General features: G+C 44.5%; 1 protein-coding gene across 3 annotated transcripts in view; it reads right to left on the bottom strand.

Moving 5' to 3' along the window:
- ATXN1 (ataxin 1) overlaps positions 1-22516 on the bottom strand; it is a 435014-nt gene that overhangs the window by 165719 nt on the left and 246779 nt on the right. For all 3 annotated transcript variants that reach the window (XM_040967749.1, XM_040967751.1, XM_040967752.1), the window contains one exon: positions 235-350. The gene's annotated coding sequence lies outside the window, so the exon portion shown is untranslated. The remainder of the gene's footprint in view (positions 1-234; positions 351-22516) is intronic.

Consider the following 22516-nt stretch of genomic DNA (forward strand, 5'->3'; position numbering starts at 1 on the left):
TACTCATCCCAAGATGAGACAATGAGCAGTGTTTGTCTCTCTAGAAGTTACGAGAAAGGCTTTCTCGTGCCAAATACGAGCCAAACTTGCCCCGCCAAAAACCCCCTAAATTAATTAGATGATCACCCAGGTCTCATGCCAATACCCTTCATACCCTGGATCAATTATCCATAGTGATTTACAAACTCTCACAAGGCAAGCCACTGCAGATGCTGCTCTTGACCGCGAACTTACAGCATTCACTGTGCGACGTTCCCAGGTAGCCTCAGCTTACGCTTCACCATGAAGATGTCCTACAGAAGCGGGAGGGCTCCGGGCCTTCCTTCCTTCCCCGGAGAGGTGGAAATGACCTAGGATGGGAAGAGAAGAGAACGAAAAAGGTAAATGCATCGCCTTGTAACTCATCATCTCAGCAGGAGATCATGTAGCCCAACTGACAACGCTGACCAAGACCACTTTTCAGTCCCCTACTCTTAAATAAGCAATTCAATCTATTTGCACTTGCCACAGGGGACATAGCACGGCACAAGTAGCCTTTTAGTAGCCTTGCCCCTCAACCTCTTCCATTGAGTGATTACCAATTCTGGGAAATCTCAGATACAATCTTAGCTGAGACACAACCCTGCAACACAACTTCAAAATAAGCCACTTGTTTTGACTCTGCAGAGGCGAGTAAGGACTAACACCTCCTGTGTGAATTTTCATGCTTCAGTGGGTTGCTAGAAAGATCAATAAGATGCTACTTGCAAAGCATTCAGTTGCCTAAAAGAAAAGGCTCTATGCAAACACAGAGTTTTATTAGTGGTCTTAGTCTGGTGCTGAGCTCCAAGCCAGGATAGAAAAGCCAGCTTTGGCAAGGCTCCAACACTCAGATATCCCTGGAGTGCCCATATGCCTGCAGAGCTTGCTATGCTAGTACCCAGTGGGGAGAAGAGAAATGCAACAGCATCATCCAGAACCTGTAGGAGAAAGGCAGGCAAGGTCCTGGAGCAGGAAGCTAAGGGAAGTGAGAGTACACAGCAGGCTTGAGAGGCATGTCAGTGGTGTGATGATTTGGCACATGCTACACAGCTCTCCCAGACCACTGCACGCTGAAGAGTTTGCACTTCTGTGAAATTTTCTACTTGGCTGTCAGCCATTCTGTCCGCCAAAGATAACACACAGAAGTGGGCCATGCAGTCCTGTTGGAAAGACACTGGATAAGGCGTGTCTGCTTGCTGTTTTTCGTGAGAACACCTGTTCAACATCCTGACCATTAATATCTCCCACACCCGAATCTCTTGGCCTCCCTCTGCAGTCCTCCCTTCTCGCCCCACCCTGTGTAAGGCAGACTGGGCCTTGCTTCGGGCCATTGTTATCTAGCGATTCAGACTATGTGCACTCTTGAGAACGGCACTTGAGGTATAGGAACTTACATGAGTAGCACTGAGGACCATGGAACACACAGGATTTCAGTGCTCAGCCACTATTCTGCATGTCATCCACACGTGCCAACTTCATTTCTCCCCTCCAAGTCAGGAGCACATATTGCACTGAACAACCTAGTTGTTTTCTGCTTTTGTGATTTCTGCCTTGCTTGCTTGGCTGGGGGCTGTGTGAACTCCAGGTCTGACAGTCTACGTGACACCCAGCAGGTCATGTAGGCAGAGCACTCCTCAGGAAGGAGACCCCTGGTGTGCTTGTTAGATAAATCACTTGTCTACAGCCATACCTCCCTGAGCGTGACCGATCTCGTCTGATAAGTCGTTCCCTGCCCGATAGACCACCAGTTTGTACTTTTTGAAAGTTGCCTGCTTCAAACCCACGAATAGAAGCCTGTCAACTTGCTCTTTTTAAAGGTGAACAGTTAAACTGACTGATCATGAATGTAGAATTCTATGGAATTGGCCTGAAATGTGTAAAAACCCTGTGTAGTTCAACCTTGCTCTTCTTTTGCCAATTCTGCTGCAACTTGTGGTTGGGAGCCTAGTCTGAATAAACTGCCTTATGCATTTGCATTGACTTCAGATCCTGATGGTTTTGGGGGGATCTCAAAATCGGGGCATAACACAAGTACACCTCAAAATAAAGACATTGAAACAAATGGAGCGATAAGGGGCTGGTGTGATGGCTCACCTGGTTAATCTCCAACTGCAAGCAATGACAGCCTATATGGGCACTGGCTTGCCTGTCCCGGCTGCTCCACTTCCCATGCATTTTCCTGCCTGTGGCTTGAGAAAGCAGTGGAGGACGGCCCAAAGCTTTGGGACCCTGCACCAGTGTGGAAGACCCGGAAGAAGCTCTTGGCTTCTAGCTTCAGCAATTGTGGCTATTTGAGGAGTGAACTAGAGGATGGAAGATGTTTTTCTCCCTGTCTCTCTTTCTCTATTTAAAATCTGCCTTTCCAATAAAAATTAAAGAAAAAAAAACAGAGAGACAAAAATAGAGCAGAAGTGAGAGAGGCAGTGTCTGCTTCTCATATAATTAACCATCAGTTTTATAGTGAATGCAGTTTTCCAAGTTCTTTTTGATTAATTAACTCATTCACCCCACAGATTTTTCTATGGTGTCACTACACCAAGTTGGACAAGTTCAGTTGGGGGTGCATACAGGGTTCCTTATCTCAAAGGGGAGAGACATGAATTATAACTGGGGCCAGCACTGCAGTGCAGTGGGTTCAGCCACCATCTGCAGTGCTGGTCTGCCATGTGGACATCAGTTCACATCATGGCTGTTCTTCCAATCCAGCTCCCAGCTAATGGCCTGCAGATAGAAGAAACCCCAGGTGCTCCTGGCTTCCCTCTGGCCCAGTTCAGGTTGTAGGAGCCATTAAGGACATAGATTAGCAGATAAAGATCTCTTTCTTTCTCTATTTTTTTTCAAAATATTAAATAAATCTTTAACAAAATCAACAGATGATTTTTTTTTTTTAGTGCACACACACACATACACAATTTATAAACAGGGACAAGCAGTATGAAGGAAAAACAGCATTGCAGCTTGCAGTCCCAGTGGAGGTCACTCCTTTGGAAGGAGCAGCTCAGGAAAGCATTTCTTTGGAGAACTTAACAGTCAAGAAGGAAGTAAAAGATGAGACGCCAGGCCAGGCCAGCAAATTTCAAGGTACAAGAAACAGCCTGAGCGTGAGTTCATCTGATCTTGAGATGCATGGCTGATTTCTGCTACACCCTTGTTATTTTCCATTTTGGCTGGATCATCTTGATTAAGAAATGGGCAACAGAACTGTTCAATATATTGTAAGAACACAGGAGTCTTCCTTATGACTTTAAAACTAACAAATCAGGGACTGGCAGCATAGCCTAGCGGCTTAAGTCTTTGCCTTGAATGCGCCAGGATCCCATACGGGGCCCGGCAGCTCCACTTCCCATCCAGCTCCCTGCTTGTGGCCTGGGAAAGCAGTCGAGGACGGCCCAATACTTTGGGACTCTGCACCTGTGTGGGAGACCTGGTGGAAGTTCCTGGCTCCTGGCTTCAGATTGGCACAGCACCAGCTATCGCACTCACTTGGGGAGTGAATCATAGGACGGAAGATCTTCTCTGTCTCTCCTCCTCTCTATATGACTTTGTAACAAAAATAAATAAATCCTTTATAAAAAAAGGAACAAAGCAAACCCCCCCCCTGTCTCCCAAAGAACACTAGCTACAGCAAGTCTCAGATCTGACAGAGCAGAGGAGAAAGACTTTGCTCCCAAATGGCCCATCGTCATCCCATCGTCATCACACAAGGCAAAGAACCTCCTGACACCTGTTCGCCACACCTGGAGGTAAGAAATCCCACCCAAGAAAGCGCTGGAAACAGATCACATTACACTTATACTTGACATCTTGGATTAGGTTCCAAATTTCTGGCTTCCTGTTGGCTTTCAGCATATTTTCTATTTCTCTTCCGGACCTGATCAGTATCTAGGTTCACCTGTAACAGGAACCTGCCCTCTGTCTTTCTTGGTATCTAATTTAGTGGTCTATCCATTTACTCCAGCGAATAGCATGAGGCTAATGGGTAAAACCAGATACAGACATCCTGCCCATCAGAAGTGTTCCCTTTTTCCCCTTCCCTGCAGACCAGAACTGCCTCATCTGAATCCTTCCACTAAGGAAGTGCGGTGATCTGCACACTTCACCCTATAAAACAAAAGGCTTCTTCAGACAAGCTCATTCATGTTGTCTCTGTGATTGGAGTCCGTTTGAAAGTCGATCTGAAACAAATATTCCCAAATTGCTCTTCGATTCTGTTTCCATTTGAGACGCCTGGGATAAAACATTTTTTTCTCCTACTAAAGCCACTAATATTACTCCAAATTCAAAGTCCCTGAATGGTCACCATGACTCTGAGGAAGCAGTTTGACAAACCTTAGCATGTTGAGCAAGAAAAAGGGTTTCTTACAGTCAGGATGCCCCCACAACCTGCACTAGATGTGAGAACTGAGGCCCAGATGTCAGTTTCATCCCGTCTCCAGGAAAGAAAAAAAAAAAGACACAATGTCAATTTCCCTTTCCTCCTCTATCCATACTAGCTTCAGTAACAACCACACATTTTGACCCAAGGTCCTTTTCAATTCAGTATTCTGGTATATTACTGACATTTTCTACTTCTCTGGATTTATTTAAGTCTTGAAAGGCTGAGACATTTATAAGCTCCTTGATGAGGGAAACCTTGAAATGGCCTTCTTTGGCAACCTCCGTAGAGTGTCTAGTCCAAGAGTCTTAATTTAAATTAAATGATCCATATCCCCAATGTGCTCCAGAGCTTAACCCTTGCTCCCGTGGAATACCACTCGGGAACTGCAATATAAATGCATATTGCCTTTCTCCATTCTCCAAGCTCCTGGAGCTCTTCCAACACCTGTCTCCCAAAGGGATTCTCTCCACAAATTCATGAACAATGAAATCCTACCTCAGCTTTCTCCTTTCTGTTCTTTCAGACTATGACATTATTTAGTTATTGGTGCCCCTTGAGCAGCTACCACCTCCTTTTAAGATGTACAAAGCCTTCCTCCCCTTCTCACCACCAGGAGTCAACACCCTGGATTCCGGTGGCTACACAAAGCCACCTCAAAGGGACTCCTTGTGATACGTGAAGGGGCGACCCCCTGAGGCAGCAATTCTCAATCTTGAACCAGGAGCAGAAGCGGCTGGGAGTCTAGATTGCTGGATCCACCCCCAAGAACGTCTGTTTCAGGCAGGCCAGAGAACCTAGGGGACGCAGTTCCTAGGTGATGCCACTCTGCAGGGCCAGGAACCAAGCAGAGATGACCTCTGCTCCCAGGGCAGGTGCTTTTGAGTACACACAGCCCTCTGTATCCCTGGGGGCATTCGTCCCAGGAACTCCCTGCTGCTACTAAGACTGGAGGGGGATACTTTAAGTCACTGTAGGATCTGCATAGAACCTACAAATCCTCCCTAGAGACTTTCTGTCATCTCTAGAGGACTGATAATGTGTAATATGAGGAAACCTCAAACGTTTTATGAAAAAAAAAAAACCCTAGGATTGGGCATTGGAGCTATGCTGAGGTGGGTAAAGGTCACCACCTACAGTGTCAGAATCCCATACGGGTGCTGGCTCAAGTCCTGGCTGTCCCACTTTTGATCCAGATTCATGCCTATGCATCTGGGAGAGCAGCAGGCGACAGCATAAGTGCTTGGGCTCCTGTCAGTCATGTGGGAGACTGGAGTGAAGCTTTCAGCTCCTGGCTTAGGTCTGGCCCATCTCCCTGGCTGGTGTAGTCATCTGGATAGGCAACCAGTAGATGGAATCTCTCTTCCTCTAACTCTTTCAAATTAAATAAATTTCGAAAAGTCATGTTTTCCATGAAATTCCTAAAGATGCTCCCCACAAAACGTAAAGGCCACAGAAACAGTTACTCTACTGGCTTGTTCAGGGAATAATGTCAAGGAGGGGAGCTGTCTGCACATGCTCAGTGTTGATGCACTCCCTGAAGGAGTCCTACCTGCCACCAGGTGACTCTGTCATGATGGCATCTGTAGACACAGATGGCTACATTGGAAGGAACACTGCCTCTCACTGAAAAGGCGACAAACACACATACCCCTGGAACTGGCCTAGGTTTTGTGGCCTCTCCAGCAGAGATCCTAACCCTTTTTCTTATTGGTTCCGAGTTGAGAAAAATCTCTCCTTTAATGTTATCCCTGTGTACTAGAAAGTTCTCCTTAGAGAGTGTGAATGGTACCATTTTTCCCACTTTTAGTTAAATTTCATCTTTCACAGGCCTGGAACGACTTGCTAAATGCTGTGACCTTTTCTGAGTGCCACTCCAACAGACTCTTCTAGTATTGGTTTCGGTTCCCCGATAGTTCTTGTAACTTCCTGTTTCTGCTGTTAAGAGACAAACAACAACCTTCTGAACCTTCTGGAATGATGTCTCTTCCATCGTCTTTGGTACTGGGACAAGAATGGCATCATGCCTTCACCCATCAGATTGGCAGATGACTTACATCAGAAAACTGAATCTCTCTAGCCAGGGAGACTGGTTTTAGGGAAGTGCCAACAGCTGGAGCTGAGGTGCCCCTCTCAGATATGGTGGACCTCAGAGGAAGAAGGTACTGAGTGTGATAACCACAGGAGTGGGATGTCACCAAGAGCTGCTTCGAGCACCACATGATACAAGCTCTCTTGAAAATGAGGCTCCATAGTAGGCAGAGGGACAGAAATCTGAATCCCTTGACTCATCCATGCCGAAAAGTAGATTTACTCCTGAAATGCTTCAGTTATGTTGTGGTGGACAAAATTCTAAGTGGTGTCCAGGATGCTGTGTCCCTGAATGGACATGGGAATCTCTTTCTGGCTTTTCGATGGGACATAGGTGTTGTGGCCTTGAAAGAATTTTGTTGACATAATTTAAATCTCAAACAAATAAACTTTAATGCAAAAACAAAAGTTATCCTTGGCAGTATAGAAGCTAAGAATGGCATTCAGGGCACAAGCAGACAGAATAAGGCTGTGGATCCCTCAGCCAAGGCTATAAAATACAGACAACCAGGGGAGCTGCAAGTAAGAACATGAACTCCACACTGCGAGCTCAGGCTAGCCAATGCCTAGATTTCAGTCTGGTGAAACCTGGGACAGACAGAATGAATCCTACCTACACTTCTGACCAAGTGAACCATGAAATCATGAACAAGTATCACCTGCAAGTCACTGTATCTATGATCGTTTATTGTACAGCAAAAGAAAGCTCATGTGTGTGTATCATACATGATATAAAAGCAAGTTCATGTATCAGGTACAAACAATTTGGCTTAGTGGTTACAACACAAATTACAATGCATGCACCCCACATTGCACTGTTTGGGTTCAATTTTGAAATTTCACTTCCTGTTCTTGAGCTCAGCTTCCTGCAATGCAGACCCGAAAAGGCGGTGGTGTTGAAAGTAATCTGATTCCTGCCACCACTGTGGGGAGATCTGGATTGAGTTACTGTCTTTTGGTTGTGCTCCCTGGTCCTGCACCAGCCACCGTGAGCACTGGGGAGTTCTATTTGTCTCTCTCTCAAAAAAGAAAAAGAATTCATACAATAAATTCCATTCCAAAATAGCCTGATTTAGCCAACGGTGCATCCTGCTGCTCCTCACATCACTGAGTATTGCTCATCTTCCTCTGTCCTTTCCTCTTCCTCCTGCTCTTAAGACATGCCTTCCCCAAGGCTATCTGTTCCAGTTCTCTTCTCTTCCTGTAGCAATTTCCTTCCATTGCACACAGTTCTTCAATCTGTATCGTGGGCCCTGCCAACTTCCCAAAGCAAGCTGTGAGATAGAGCAGGATAAATGAATTGTAGATGTTTTCTAATCTTCCCATGTTTTTCCCTGAAAAGCAGTTCCTCCTCCCTCCCCCACAGTCCATTACAGGGCTACCCCTCATTCATCCTACATCCTCTCCCTCTCTATTCCCTCTGCCATCATTCAAGTTCAGATTCTGTCCCTCTTCCAGCAGTCTGAAAATGGATCTTTCTGGCCTTTAATAATCTCTTTCCAAACCATCACAGTCATCTCTGTTGGATGGAACCTTTAAAGTAGAGATGGCACAATACAACTTCTCCATGCCACCCATCGGATCTTACAACTCACTGGAAATTTTCCCCACTCTTTATTGGATGGCAAAGACTCTTTTTTCTTTGTAAGATTTATTTATTTTTATAGGGAAGGCAGATGATATTTATGGAGAGAAAGACAGACAGGGAGTGAAAAAATCTTCCATCAGCTGAGTCGATCTGAAGCCAGGAGCCAGGAGCTTCTTCTGGGTCTCCCACATAGGTGCAGGGTCCCAAAGGTTTTGAGCTGACCTCTACTGCTTTCTTAGGTCATAAGCAGGGAGCTGGATGGGAAGTGGAGCAGCTGGGACATGAAGTGGCTCTAATATAGGATGCCAACACTAGCAAGCTGAGGATTTAGCCACGGAGTCATTGCACCAGGCCCAGGATGGTGAAGACCTTTACAATATGGTCCAAACATGTTTTTCCAGCCTGACTTCCTACACTCCCCTCAAGCACATGGAACCAGCTACAGTCCTTTCTCCCTTCCTCGGATAGTTCCACTGCTCTTTCAGAGGTCAACATTCAGGCCACACCTGCACAGACAACTCAAAGCTACTTTCTCGATGACTCCTTCCATCACCTTCCCAAACTGACACGTGAAATCTGAAGTGCTTTTCTTGTGCGCATCAACTCGCCTCATTTTCCTTCCTTTTCCTTACGGTACTCATCATGTGAAGTCCGTATCTGAAAATAGGCACCCTCCACCCACACAGCCTGCGGGACACAGTGGGAAGGGAGGGTCTGCGTGTGTCTGCGTTTTCGAAGCCTCAGAGAGCTTCTGCAAATGGCAGCCCCCGGAGAAATGCTTAGTGACTCAGAGTTTCAGAATGCAATCTTTTGCTCTCATTTCGACATGTCCTCAAGCCTCCTTCTTCAGCGGTTCTCCAGTGAAAGGACTCCCTTTTGGGTGACTTGGGGAAAGAAAAACCATGACAGAAGCCAACAGGGAACACACTGAACACAGCACATCAATGAAACACTCTGCAGGGGAGCCTCCTCCTCCCACTCAGGACCAAATCTCTTTTCTTTCTGAGAAAAAAAAAAGGAGCAGTCAGGGATGCTGGCAGCCAAGACATTGGAAAAGCTTCCTCTGGACCAGAATGCTTGGCTTAGCAGGGGGGCAGAGCTAGTGTTTCCTTGTAGCTCAGAGGGGGCACAAAGAGCAGCCATGCTGGGCCAAGGGCACCCCACCCCCAGGAAACCCATGGAATCAGAGAAATGCACAAAGCTGATCAGATTTCAGTAAGTGTTGCGAGGAAGCCACGTGTAGGACCACGGCCAACGCTCAAGGTGTTCCGAAGAATCCAATTTATCTGTTGGACCACATGCTACCCATTCAACCACATACCTGACAATTTGTATGATTTAGCCACTGCGAAATTTCTTCCAAACTGGCAATCCGTGGATGTTTACATACATTTGGGTCTCTTTTTACAGATATTAATTGCTTTGTGTTCAGGGTGTAAAAATCTAAAATTAGTAACCGCCTCAAGAACATCTATCACCAGAGAGACAAACACACTGAAAAAACAAAAAACAAACAAACAAACAAAAAACCCCTCCTGTAATCAACCATTAAACACGTTCTCGAATTCATGTTGATCCATGGCACTGTTTCCTATTATTACCCTGGCTTAGCCCATAAAGGTAAGGCTTCCTTCACACACACAGGCGCTCTGCAGGTGTCTGTATTTGTATGTAGGTTACATCTCCTCATTGGTAAAGCATAATGTATGCTGTGAAATATAATTATACATCTAGAGACAATACGTCTACGTATAAAGAAGAAAATGAAAATCAAATATAACCCGAAGAGACAGATTTTCGAAATCCCTCTTCTGCACAGAATGGCTGTGGAATGACGTCTGTGGGAAATCAGTTTAAAGACCAGAAAAGGCATGTTCTCCTAACTGACAGTTAATTCTTGGCCATATGTGCTTAGCACTCGGCTTCCGTGGGCATTTCTGGGGGTCAGTAGAGAGCTCCAAGGCCCAGGAGATCTTGATCAAGAAGCCAGGTGGCCACACTGTGGTTGCACATCCCCTTTCTGCCTGCGTTTGTCATAACACACCGTCTCCCCAGGGAAGAGCAGTACTTGAGACTGCTGGAGCAGGTCAGGGTTGTGCTTGGGTGCTGCAAAAGGACTGGGTAAACACACACACACACACACACACACACACACACACACACACACACACAAAACAGGACATGGCTTTGTGTTTTCTGCTTTGGTAGTTTCTGAAACACTGTGACAACTGGGCAGTGAAGATCCCTTTCAAGAAACCAAACCTAGAAGCCCGTGGCCTGGCACAGTGCAGTTTACCCAGCACCTGCATTCTGTCTGAGTGCTGCCTGCAGTCTTTGGTCCCAGCTGCTCTACTTCCCATCCAGCCCCCTGCTAAACAGCAAGAAGATGACCCAAGGGCTTCAGACCCTGCCACCCACATGTACGACTTGGACGGAATTCCTGATTGCTGGTTTTGGCCTGGACCAGCCGCAGCTGCTTGCAGCCATTTGGGGAATAAACCAGTGTATGCAAGAGCTAATGTTGCCTTTCAAATAAATAAATCAATAAATCTTAAAAGAGGAAACCATGGGTAGAGTCCAATTCTCTGAGCTTCTTCCAGTTTCTGGTTTATTGCTTTTTTTTTAATTACTAAAATTAGTAAAAATCCTATTGAAGAAATATTTGCTTCTCATTCTCTTCCTGCTCTAATGGAAAGAGTGAACATCCTCCAATGTTTTATCTGGCATCACTGCACCAAATATGAAATTGAAAGATAAAATGATAAGACAGAATCCACATGTATCTTCCTGTCCCATCCTTTTGAACAAGCAGGAGTAACGCCATTCATTAAATTAACTGTAGTAAAAGCACAATCTTAAAGCATTCTATCAAAGCTGCACCTTCCTTGTCTATTTATAAAATAAAATACTCTGCACAAAAGTATGGCTAGTGCTCATCTTGGACCGACAGAGCTTTCCATATAAATATTAAGTCAACCTCATTTGTCTCCCTCCTGCCCATCGACCTGGTCGGCCTGCTTTATCATAGTAAAAGTCAACAAATACATACTCTATAGGTTAACTTCTTTTGCATAGAACTCCAAGTAGTCCCTCTTTGCTTCGATATTACACGTTTCAGAACCCATGAGAGCTAAAGCATTGCAAGGCAAAGGCACTACTAACAACTTCTCTCCTTTTTGGGAGAGGCTTAGTAAAACTATTCTGCTGAAACTGAGATTTTCCAGGGTCTTAGCTAGGAGCACCATGGAAGAGAAGCACCACCTGGCATTAAATCCCAGGATTACCTGCAGAAACACCAAAGGCAGGTTCACTTTGATGTGGCTAACCTGGTGCCAACTAAGAACCGAGAAATGTAATTTTCTTTCTTTGTATGAAACATGGAGTTGACAATGCGAGGCCTTATTTGGAGCAAAGATTTCGCAGAGGGAGTGATGTGGAGTGTGAGAGCATGCCTACAGATCTGTTGGAACCCGTTACGTGTCACACTGCACGGCCAAGGTCCTCATGGCTCACTTGCTACCATGTGTTAAGTTCAAATAAAGGGATATACCGACTACTCTTTTCTGCATCAGAGACCCTGGCAAGCCACAGCCACAGTTGGTCTTCCTTGTCTTGAAACTCAATTAAAATCCCTGATGATCATGCTTATTAAAAATTCCAAGGCAGTTCGTTATACAAGAAGCGTTCTACAAGTTCCCAACATCTCTTTAAAAATAAATATTTAAAGCTCTTTAGAATTAGCAACATCTGTTTGCCACCCGGTGTTCTAAGGGAACCACATTCCCCAACCCCCCTATTTATAACAGGAGGAAAAAAATAAGTGGTTCCCCCCACCCCGCCGCCCCACTTCCTTCATCTTCCAGATCATGGTATAGTCTCACAGTTACAACTCCCATGCACCCAGGCACGAGAAAAGCTCACTTGCTCCTTAATTGTTTTGTCTAAAAAGCTCTCAAAAGTTCATTTTGGTTACCTTCTTTTTTTTTTTTTATCAGAGAAAATAAGAGGCCTTTTACAAAAATTCTATTGCTAAAACAATGGAATTCTCTGGGGAAAGACTTCGTTATGGAAATGAAGTGACAGCTTCTTTTATCTAGCCAGGCAAAAAGTCTGCATTTATAAAAGGCATTCTGAACACTCAAGTGTTGTGTGTGGGAGGAGAGAAAATGCTATTTTTAATTCAGATTGCAGCATTCCTCCCATCCAGGTCTTTCAGTATAATCATAATTAAAATAAGACTCATCTAAAAGAGGGGAGGGGAGGAGAATCCCATTCCTGCTGACCCCAGCAGAAAGAGAAAGAGAACAGAACGCGAACATCAAGAGAATGGTGAATACAACTTCCCTCTGCTGTTACATCCTGCTGTAGGCTCAGAGATCCTCCTTGCAGGCCATCAGAGCTGACTCTCTCACATCCAGAACCAAGGCGCTGGAGCTGGCTAGTAACCGTCTCACCCCTTCCTCTCCGCACGCGAATGTATGTTTCTGAACATGTGACGTTCAGGAGTCACCGTGCTTGTGCGGAAACGCTGTGCAAGTTCCTCCATCTGTCTCCGTGGGTTCATATCCCTTGATGACTTGGGAAGAGGCGAGTCCAGCTGGATGACAGGCTCTCACAAGAAAGCCGATTTCTCATTCCAGGAACAGGGAAACTCCTCCAGGAAGCCTGAGGTGCCCTGATTTACACACATACACCTTTCCAGGCCAGGGGTGGGATTCAGTGAGCACTAAGAGTCCTGGGAAAAAACTTGTACTCACGTAGGTGACTACGTACATAAATGACAACGCAGGTTGAAACGCAGCGCTGGTTGAAAATGTAACTACATACATTGAAGGATGTAAATCCCTTTAGATGGTTGTTTAAAAAGCAGAGTTAGAGGAAGAGAAAGAACTTAACATCTGTTGAGTCACTCCCTAAAGATTTGCAATGGCCACTGCTGGGCCAGGCCAGAGCCAGGAGCTTTTTCCAAGTCTCCCACATGGGTGGCAGGGACCCAAGTCCTTTGGCCATCTTCTGCTACCTACTCACCCATGCGTGGGGAGCTCGACAGGAAACGGAGCGGCTAGAATTGAAGCAGCATTTCTGTAGGACAGTGATGTTGCAGGCAGCAGCTTAACCAGATGCTGGTGCCCTATTTTAGCCACTGTTAATGCAGAAAACTTGATGGCTTTTTAGTCCATTACAACACTGAACAACCACCACCACCGTCTAATTCTAGAAGATTTCATTTTTCTCTGAAGATGCCCCATATCTGTTTTTAATATTAACGTATTCATTTGAAAGGCACAGTCAGTGAGCAAGAGAGTGAGATTTTTTTTCATCTTCTTCTTCACCCTCCTAGTAGCCCAACATCCATTCAACAGCCAGGTCAAGGCTAGCCTTTGAAACCAGGAGCTAGGAGTGACAAAGACCAAAGTATTTGGGCCATCTTCTGTTGCCTTCCCTGGGACACTAGCAGGAAACTGGGCCAGAAGCAGAGCCGCACGGACTCAAAATAACACTGTAGTATGGTGGTATGTGGTATGGTGGCAGCTTAATTTGCTGAGCCACAACATCAGCCTCACCCCACATTTACTGAACAGTAACTTAATCTCTTCCTCCCCACTTCCAGCCCCTGGAAATGGTTAATCTGCTTCCAATCTACATATTTGCATATTGTAGCCACTGCATATAAATGGGATCCTATGTGACCTTTAGTAATAAGCTTCTTTTAGCATAAAATTTTCTGGGCTCATGAATGGTATAGCCTGTATCAGCACCCGATGCCTTCCTGGGCTGAATAAATGTTATTGTATCGACATATCACATTTTACTATTCATTTGGTGGCCACCTAGGCTGGTGCAACCCTTTGGCTATTACAAATAATGGTGGTAAGAACATTTGTGTACACAACTTTGAAGACTTATTTTCAATTCTCTTGGAATTAAAATTTCGAGGTCATATGATAATTCAATATTAACTACTTGAGGAACTGCCAAATTGCTTTAACATAGTAGTTGTGCCATATTACATTCCCTCCCATATGAAGATTTCTATTTCTCTACATGCTTGTCAACACCTGGTATTTTCCTTTTTTTAAGTAAATTACGGCCATTCTAATAGGAATGAAGTGCTATCTTGCTGTGGTTTTGATTAGCACTGCCCTGTCCATGAATAATGACAAGCACTCTGTCACATGCTTATTGGCCATCTGTGTTTCTTTTGTGGAGAAATGTCTATTCAATGCCTTTGCCCATTTTTATATCGAGCCGTTGCCTTTGTTTCTAACTAGACAGATTTCTGATATGTTACAAACAAGACTCTTACAAGAAATACGCTTGATAAATATTTCCTCCTCTTTTGCAGGCTAACTGTTGACCCTTTTTTGAAGACATCCTTTGGTTTGGAAAGCTGATTTCGATGTGACCTGAAATGATTTTTTGATCCTCCTTTTGCTGCTTGTCCTTCTGGTGGTATACTGTAAAATTCATCCACAAATTCAAGGTCAGGAAGGTTTTAACTGTCTTCTAGGAATTTAATTGTTTTAACACCGAGATCTCGGTCACTGACCCACTGCAGGTAATTTTTTCGTCTGTGGTAGAGAGCGTATTCATGATCTCTTTGCGCTTTTGTATGTACCATGTGTGTCTTTCCAAGTTGTTGCAGCCTCATTTGTTGAGAAGAAATTAGAAAAAATTAAAGCATAGGAAGATTTTCGTCTTTTTGCTTACCCCCCCTTAAAAAAAAAGCTTAAAATATATATCATTCTAAAACACCATTAAGTGGCTTTGGGTTATAGGGACTGTATTCAGCATGGAGTGAATACTTCAGCGTTATTCCCTGTCACTCCACATTCTGAGTATGTGGCCTGTTTTTACCAGGGCTTCAATCGTGGGCTTTCAGACAAACCAACCAGCTCCTGGGTGGCACTTTTTGCAAGGCCAATTTCCAAAAGCAACAAGCAGCCTGGATGTGCTGGGTTCTCTGCTCTAGTTCCTTTTGCTTCTGTGTTTTTCCTCCTCTACGGAACTCTCCCTGTCCTCAGATGTCTAGAGACCTCTTGTCTCTTTCCCAGCTTAAAACCAAGCCATTCATTTGGGCTTTTTGGAGAGCTTAAAAATCTGATTTATACTCAAGCATGTACGGCACATAGAAATAATTCACTTTGCATGCAATGTCTGTGTCTGTTTACTGTAAGCACAGACGACTAAAGGATGGGCTGTGGAATTCCAGGTGTCATCCACTCAGCCCATGCAAGAACTGGAGCTCTTCAAATCCTCCTGAAGCATCAGTTCTCAAACTTGGCCACTCATGCGATCTCCCCGGGAGCTTTAGAAAATGCTAGTGCGTGGGTTCCACTCGCAAAGGTCCTCCCACCATCAGTCTGGGGGCAGCCAAGGCCATGGCTTTTGGAAGGCTCCGCAGGCAGTGGTTAAGGTACAGGTTGGTGGGGAAATCCACCACCAAAGACTGAGGCTTAGTTCTCTCATCTCTCAGGTGGCTCCGCCCACCACCCAGCACACCTGCAGGGCATCACAGATGGATGTGCAAGCATCCCCTTTTCAAAGCCTGACATTATTTTAAAACCAACAACACTTGAATTCCTGTTTCAGTTCTCATTTAACCTTCCCAACACGCCTGTGAAATGAGGTTTATTATTACATCATAACGGACAAGGACACAAACTCTGAAGATTGATGAAGTAATGGCCCAGAAGTTGGAAGTGGTAGAGAACAGATTTTAAGTACAATTTCTTCCTTCACATTGACACTGTCTCAGATATTTTTTAAAATGTATTATTTATTGGGTAGTCGGATATACAGAGAGGAGGGGAGATACAGAGAGAAAGATCTTCCACCTGATGATTCATTTCCCAAGTGGCCGCAGTGGCTGGAGCTGTGCTGATCAGAAACCAGAAGACAGGAGCCTCTTCCAGGTCTCCCACGCAGGTTCAGGGTCCCAAGGCTTTGGGCCGTCCTCTGCTATTTTTCAGACCACAAGCAGGGAGCTGGATGGGAAGCGGGGCTGCCGGGATTAGAACCGGTGCCCATATGGGATCCCAGCGAATGCAAGGTGAGGACTTTAGCCACGAGGCTACAGTACTGGGTCCTGTTTCAGATATTTTAAAGAAGGCGAATCCTTAGGGGTACAGTCACATAACCTGGTATGGTGTGCCACAGAAGAGAACAGAGACAGCTTCCATCCTGCACTGATTTTGCTGAATGGGGCTAGCAGGAATAAACTTATTAGACAGAATGGTGGGCATTGTCTTCCTACCATTTCCTTTCTGTCTCTTTGCAGAGCAGGGGGCGGGAGAGGAAGAGACAGGCAGACAGCATGTCTACAGAAGGGGAGCAGGCAGTAAGAGCTTATCTGAATTCTGAAAGAAATAACATGATTCCAGAAATGTACCTTGGCAAGGTCATCACAGATGGTGGGAGAGCACTACCTCTTCTAAGCAAGTGGTAAGACTGCCAATGTCACGAAATACCTTTATCCATTCATTTAAAATTTAATCTGATGCTCGTATCTAATTAAGACAAAATGAAGGTAAATTATCTCCCATACTTAAACATACGGATCTTTGTAGGAGAGAAGTACAACTTCCACATATTGGCATCTTCTCTGCCAAAGCACAGGGCATGTCAACAAGCTACAACGTAATATTAGACTTGATCAGGGTAATGTGATGGTGGGAGAAGCTGTGGAGTGAGTGGCAAGTTCCCTGGTCTTTTTCAATCGGACACACACAAATGCATGAGGTCATGGGCACACACCTACACATCGGCACGAGCGCCAGACATGAGAGGGAAATGTATTCCGGGACCTTCCTCCTTCATAGGCCAAACTTCTCTTTCCTGGAGGAAGAATTTCTTCAGAGATTCAGGAGTAAGGCTTTTGTTGGAGGTTTTACAACAGCATCAAAAGTCTGTTAGATAAGTTTTCTCAAGTGGGAGTTGTACCTGCCTGTCTCCTAATTGTAGCGTACCTGTCAACTTTCTTCCCAGCGTCTTCAGATACACTCTTCAAAATCATTCTCAGTATGCTCTGAATTGCTGTACTTTTAAGTTAACTACTTCTCAAAGTGCTGTTTAAAAACTGACATCTTTAACCACATTTCAGGCTTAGAATATATCTAAATGTGCAAAGCCTTATTGGTGCTTAGGAGAGTGCTACTTAAAAAAAAAAAAACCATGCTTGACAGCCAATCTCTTGGAAATGATTCGTGCAGAAATTGTGTTCGAATGACTTCAGATCAAGACATTTAAGAGAAAAATGTGATTTTCTTTGTAATAGGCTAAAAATAATGATATCTTTTATCTTCAGCTGAACACGTACATATGTTGTCTAAGCTGTTGCATTTAAACAAAATTGAAAAACAGTAGGATTCTGGCTACAGTCCATACAGAAACAAAACTTGCCCAGAATATCATTTTAAGCATCAAAAAAAAGAGTAAAATTCACTGTTGTTTTCCACAAAGTTTAATCCTACATATAGAATCAGTGCTGTCTACCACGTCTACAACATCGTACGATAAAAGCTTAATGCCTCCGAAATAGACAGCAAACTCGAATAAAATGCTTCGTGCAGTCCAACTGACCTCAGACAAAAAGAGCCAAAAGAGAATCATATAGTTTTTACACTACCACAAATTCCTTTTGCGCTATTGTGCACAATGCTATTGAAGTTGATCCCTATGGCCAAAGTATATCCAAATCATCCGGTAGTGATATCTCTCTATAATAATTACCACAGCACGTTGGGCTGAATGTTTAATGAATACAAAGGTGAGGTTCAGAAATACCTACAGAACACTGACTTTTAAAACACAGCCATCAACAGCACTAATAACGTTTTGTTGATTCCTTATGAAAAATAGAATTTTCAAAAATTTTAAAAATTTTAAAAGGACCTTACCACCCATCAGCATCCTAGAAACATCTAGTATGCAAATACACTTGAAGCTATTCACGATGACGCACCTTCAGGTCCTTCCTCCACATGGCCTTCTACAGCACCATCATTAATCGGTACCCAAGCCTTCTACGATCAGTCCCCTGGGGGCTGGGCAAAGGGCACTGAGGAACCCTTGGGACACTGGGTGCTATGGTCACACCTCCACTCAGCAAGGAACCCACAGTCCCCTGCACTCGTGAGCCTCCACTAAGGCACGCCTTTGTCTCCCAGCCCACCAGAATTACAGCACCACTGATGGAACAGGGACTGTTTTTTGCACTCTCTCCTCCCTATGCCTCGTCCGTGCTGTCCCATAGCAGGGACTCCATCATGTCCCTCTCCTAGGATGTGTGCTGAGATGCTTCACTCTGAGGGGTTGTACACAACCGCATGCGCTCATTCAGGTTTAACAACCAAGCTGAGTGGTAATCGTGGCCCACGTGGCTTTCATCTAAGCTGACCTGTGAGTAACACACACTGGGCGGATCACTGCCTGCTTTCTGGCTTGCAGCACCCACCAATCTCTATAAACGTTATGATCTTTGATGAGGGATTTGTCAAGCTTCCCTGGACGAATGATTGGAGTGGATCTATCTTCATTTGCTATGGGAAGTACACAGATGTACATATTACAGGTGAGGATAATTTTTAAATCTCCACAGAAAATTGCAATTAGGAGAAAGATTATTTTGGTGCAAAACATTTTTGGAAATCCATGCACAACTTTTTTTTTTTTCATAATAGGTACTTCCCACAAACTTTCTGAAGCACCCTCATACACACTCTAAAAATTGTGGTTAAATGCACATGACATAAAATTAAGTTTGTTTCTGGGGTCGGCATTATCGGGCAGCAAGTTAAGCTACCACCTGTGATGCGAGCCTCCCATATGGGCACCTGCTCTTGTCCTGGCTGCTCCATTTCCAGTTCAGCTCCCTGCTGATACATCAGGGAAGGCAGAAGCGGATGCTTTGAGAACTAAGCCCTTGCCACCTACATGAGAGACCAAGATGGAATTCTAAGCACCTGACTTTGGCCCGGCTTAACCCTGGCTGTTGCAACCATCTGGGGAGGGAAACAACAGATGAGAGATATCTGTCCATCTCTTCCCCCAACTCTCTCTCTGCCTTTCCAATAGACAAATGTTAAAAAGGGTACACTCACATTGTTGTGCGGGCAGCACCGCCATCTCCAGAACTCCAGATGTCTTCAGCTTGCCAAACCGAAACCCTTGTACATATATTTTAAGAATACTTTTAATAATATAAGTTGGTGACCTGGGTGTGGATTGCCCAGGTTCTTCACTTCCCTCTGGCCTCCCCTGTTGGGACTTGTGTCTTTCACCCACCCATTCTTGAATGAGAAATGTGGTTTACGTGGTAGAGACACATGTCATTGAAAACCCTGCCACCTCGCTGAGCTGACAAGCCAACAGTTCGAGATGCTTCAGATGAATTTCCCAGGTTATCTTCCTAAACCCTCCCTGATTCCCACTAACAGACCATGAGAAGCCAGCTTTCACTCCTGGGCCTGATTTGGACTTTCTAGAAAGCATGACTTTTATTCAGACTCTAAACGCAATATAACTGACAGCTTAGAGTAGGGTTATTTTCAAAAGTTGGTAAGGAAACGGGATGGAAAAATAAGATTACTTTTATAGAAAAATAATTGAAATCCATGCATATGTTTTTCATAACGTGTTTTCCTTGAACTTCATCAAGACCTATGTGATACACATGCAATTTGTTGATTTCATTGCAGACATTTGGACTTACAAAATAAGCCTATAAAAGGTGGTTACATCCCCCCTCCTACCTCGTGGGAAACTAATCATTAATTCTTTGGGGCATCTGATCAGCAGCAGCACCAGAAAAATCAAAGAAAGCTGGTACATATTTCTTATGTATTTGTACAAGTTAGAATGCCTTCACATAACAATGACATTCGCAATTTCACACATGAAGGAATATAAAGCAAAGAAAGAAAAGGCCTTGAAAAAGGAATGACATGTCATTCCAGTGACTGGAAGCAGGGCAGGCGTGGGAAGCAAGCCACCTGGAGCCCAGGCACAGACCAGGCAGGAATTGCTCCCCCCGCAGTCTCTCAGCCTTAGGACCCCGATGTGTAAAACTGCAATAGGGAAGCTAAAATGGAATGGAGTTTATCCTTCACATCCTTCCTGCAGCAACAGGCCCTAGCATTCTGACCTTTGACCTTCTAGGCTCTGAGAGGCCAGGGGCAAAGTGCTCAAACACCTGCCATTCCATCTTGCATAGGCACAGCAGCCTCGAAAAAAGAAGAGCCCATTTCCTCCTGTGCGCACAGCTCCCCCACGTCCACTTCTGCAACTCTAGCTGCTTTCCAATTGGGATGACCGCCACTGCTTGCTACTTCCCAGCCATTCAACCCACCCTCTACTCAGGGGGAACTCAGCCACTGATCAAGGGGCCAAATTTAGCCAGACATGACCTAACCTTCCGAATCTGAGTTCTGGTTAGCTGGATACCTGGACATCCTCTTAGTCCTTGCCTGAAAGCGAGTAACAAGCTCCTGACTGTGGCTGGGCCCTGCTCTAGCAGCTGTGACCAGGGAGTGAACCAGTAAATCTGTTGGAAAGTCTCTATTTGTCTCTCCCTCTGTCACTCTGCCTTTCAAATAAATAAATAAACCTTTTTAATGCAGTAGCCGGAACATCAACCTTCTTGACCAATCATTGTACCCAGTACATACATAACCAGCCTACACCTCCTCCCTCCACCATCTTCCTTTGACCAAGAAATAAATAAGTTGTATGAACAAGCTCTCTGTAGGCTGGGGTAGATTGCTACTATCAGTACTGTGTTTCTATTATTAGAACTCCCTGAGTTGCAAAACCATGACAGGTTGAAAAGAGGAAGAACATGAAGGCTTTTTGCGAAGTTAAGTGCACTGGCAGCCCACTAAAATGGAAAGGTAAATACAGCAATAAGATCTCCCCTTGCAATTAAAAAAAAAAAAAAAGGAGTTTTAAAGAAACCAGAGTTGCTGAAAAAGCAGTCTTTATACCTTATAAATTAGCGATGATTATTTAGAGTACTTAGGTTTCCCGAAACGTTGTGCTTTAACTGACCTGTGCACATTGTTAACAGGACTCAACGCTCAGAAAAAGGCAACAGTATAAAGACAGCAAATTAGCATCTCTGTGATAAGATGATTGAGAACATAAACTATTATGTTCCTATCTTTCAAACATTTAAGTAATTTTAGTATTGCTCCACTTGCCAGACTAAATGAGTTATAAAAACCTGTGCTTTCTCATAAAAGCTTTCCCAGCCCCAAGGAACACTGATTGATGTGACAACGAACAGCACACGAGTCTGTCTCCTCTCAGCAGAAAGAACCTTCCCCTGAGTCCCCATGTTGCTTCATCAGTAGCACAGTGCCTGCACCTGAGGCAGAGGCCCCGGATTCGGCAGAGGCTCTGGCAGGAAATCTTGGTATGAGGATTGAGTTTAAGCTAAGCAGTACAAGAAGGAAAGATCTATGGAAGCCCTGAGGAAAACGGGAAGCGTCTGTAGGGAAGTGCAGCAGGTGGCCTCTGGGCTGCTGATTTGCTCCCATGTGTTCACGTGCTGTGACTCATTGTTTGGGTGACACAGCAGGAAGCGGCATCTCACGTTCATCATATTATTAAGCACCCACTCCAAGGAACAAAGTGTTCTAAGAAAAATGGTCATTTGGGGGTGCTCATGACTTGTCTACCATGAGATTTCATTGAATACTCAAAGCTGATACCCACCTGAACTCACCCTTTCAAACGTCCAGGAAATAAGGTGGCCATGGGTAGATCAGGTCCCCCAAAATATCAATGCCTTGTTAGGGAGTGTTAGGAGAACTGATGGATTAATGCAGGTGAACCAGCAGCTTACAATTCCCAGGTCAGAGATGTGAAAGGAACATTATGGTTATTTGTTTTCGCAAAGGCTCACAGACAAACTGTGATCTAGTGGGCCAGATTAGAACAGAAGAACTCTTAACTTTTTGGTAAGAAGGAAAAACATTTTTGCAGTGCTTTCCTTTCACCAAGTCCTCTTCTGTGCTGAAGGGCGTTTAGCACGATGTAGTAATCTGATGCACATGAAAATGAACCAAGGCTGCCCGGCTGGCTGGCTTGGACCGACAAGTGCAGGCCTTAGATTATGACTGCTCTCTGAGAACCTACTGAAAAATAGATCCCCATGCTTTGAATCTCAGCCTATGATGGATTTCAATACTGAGTCAAAACTTACAAGATTTTATGAGAGTTTTGGTTACTTCATTGTGAATTTGTTCAAGTGTTGAGGGAATGTAAATCTTTCTATATCAAAAAGGTTTGTTATTCTCAACCTTGCTGTACAAACTGGTAAGACAAAGGGTTTTCCATTTCATAGCATTTAGAAATCCTATGGGATTCGAAGGGAGGGATGAACACACGGGTGGGAGGCTTCCCTCAGTTACAGCATAAAAATTAAACCACCCCTTGCC

This window comes from Ochotona curzoniae, unplaced genomic scaffold (genome assembly GCF_017591425.1).
Source record: "Ochotona curzoniae isolate NIBS_2020 unplaced genomic scaffold, NIBS_Ocur_1.0 scaffold_461, whole genome shotgun sequence".
NCBI classification, from domain to species: Eukaryota; Metazoa; Chordata; class Mammalia; order Lagomorpha; family Ochotonidae; genus Ochotona; species Ochotona curzoniae.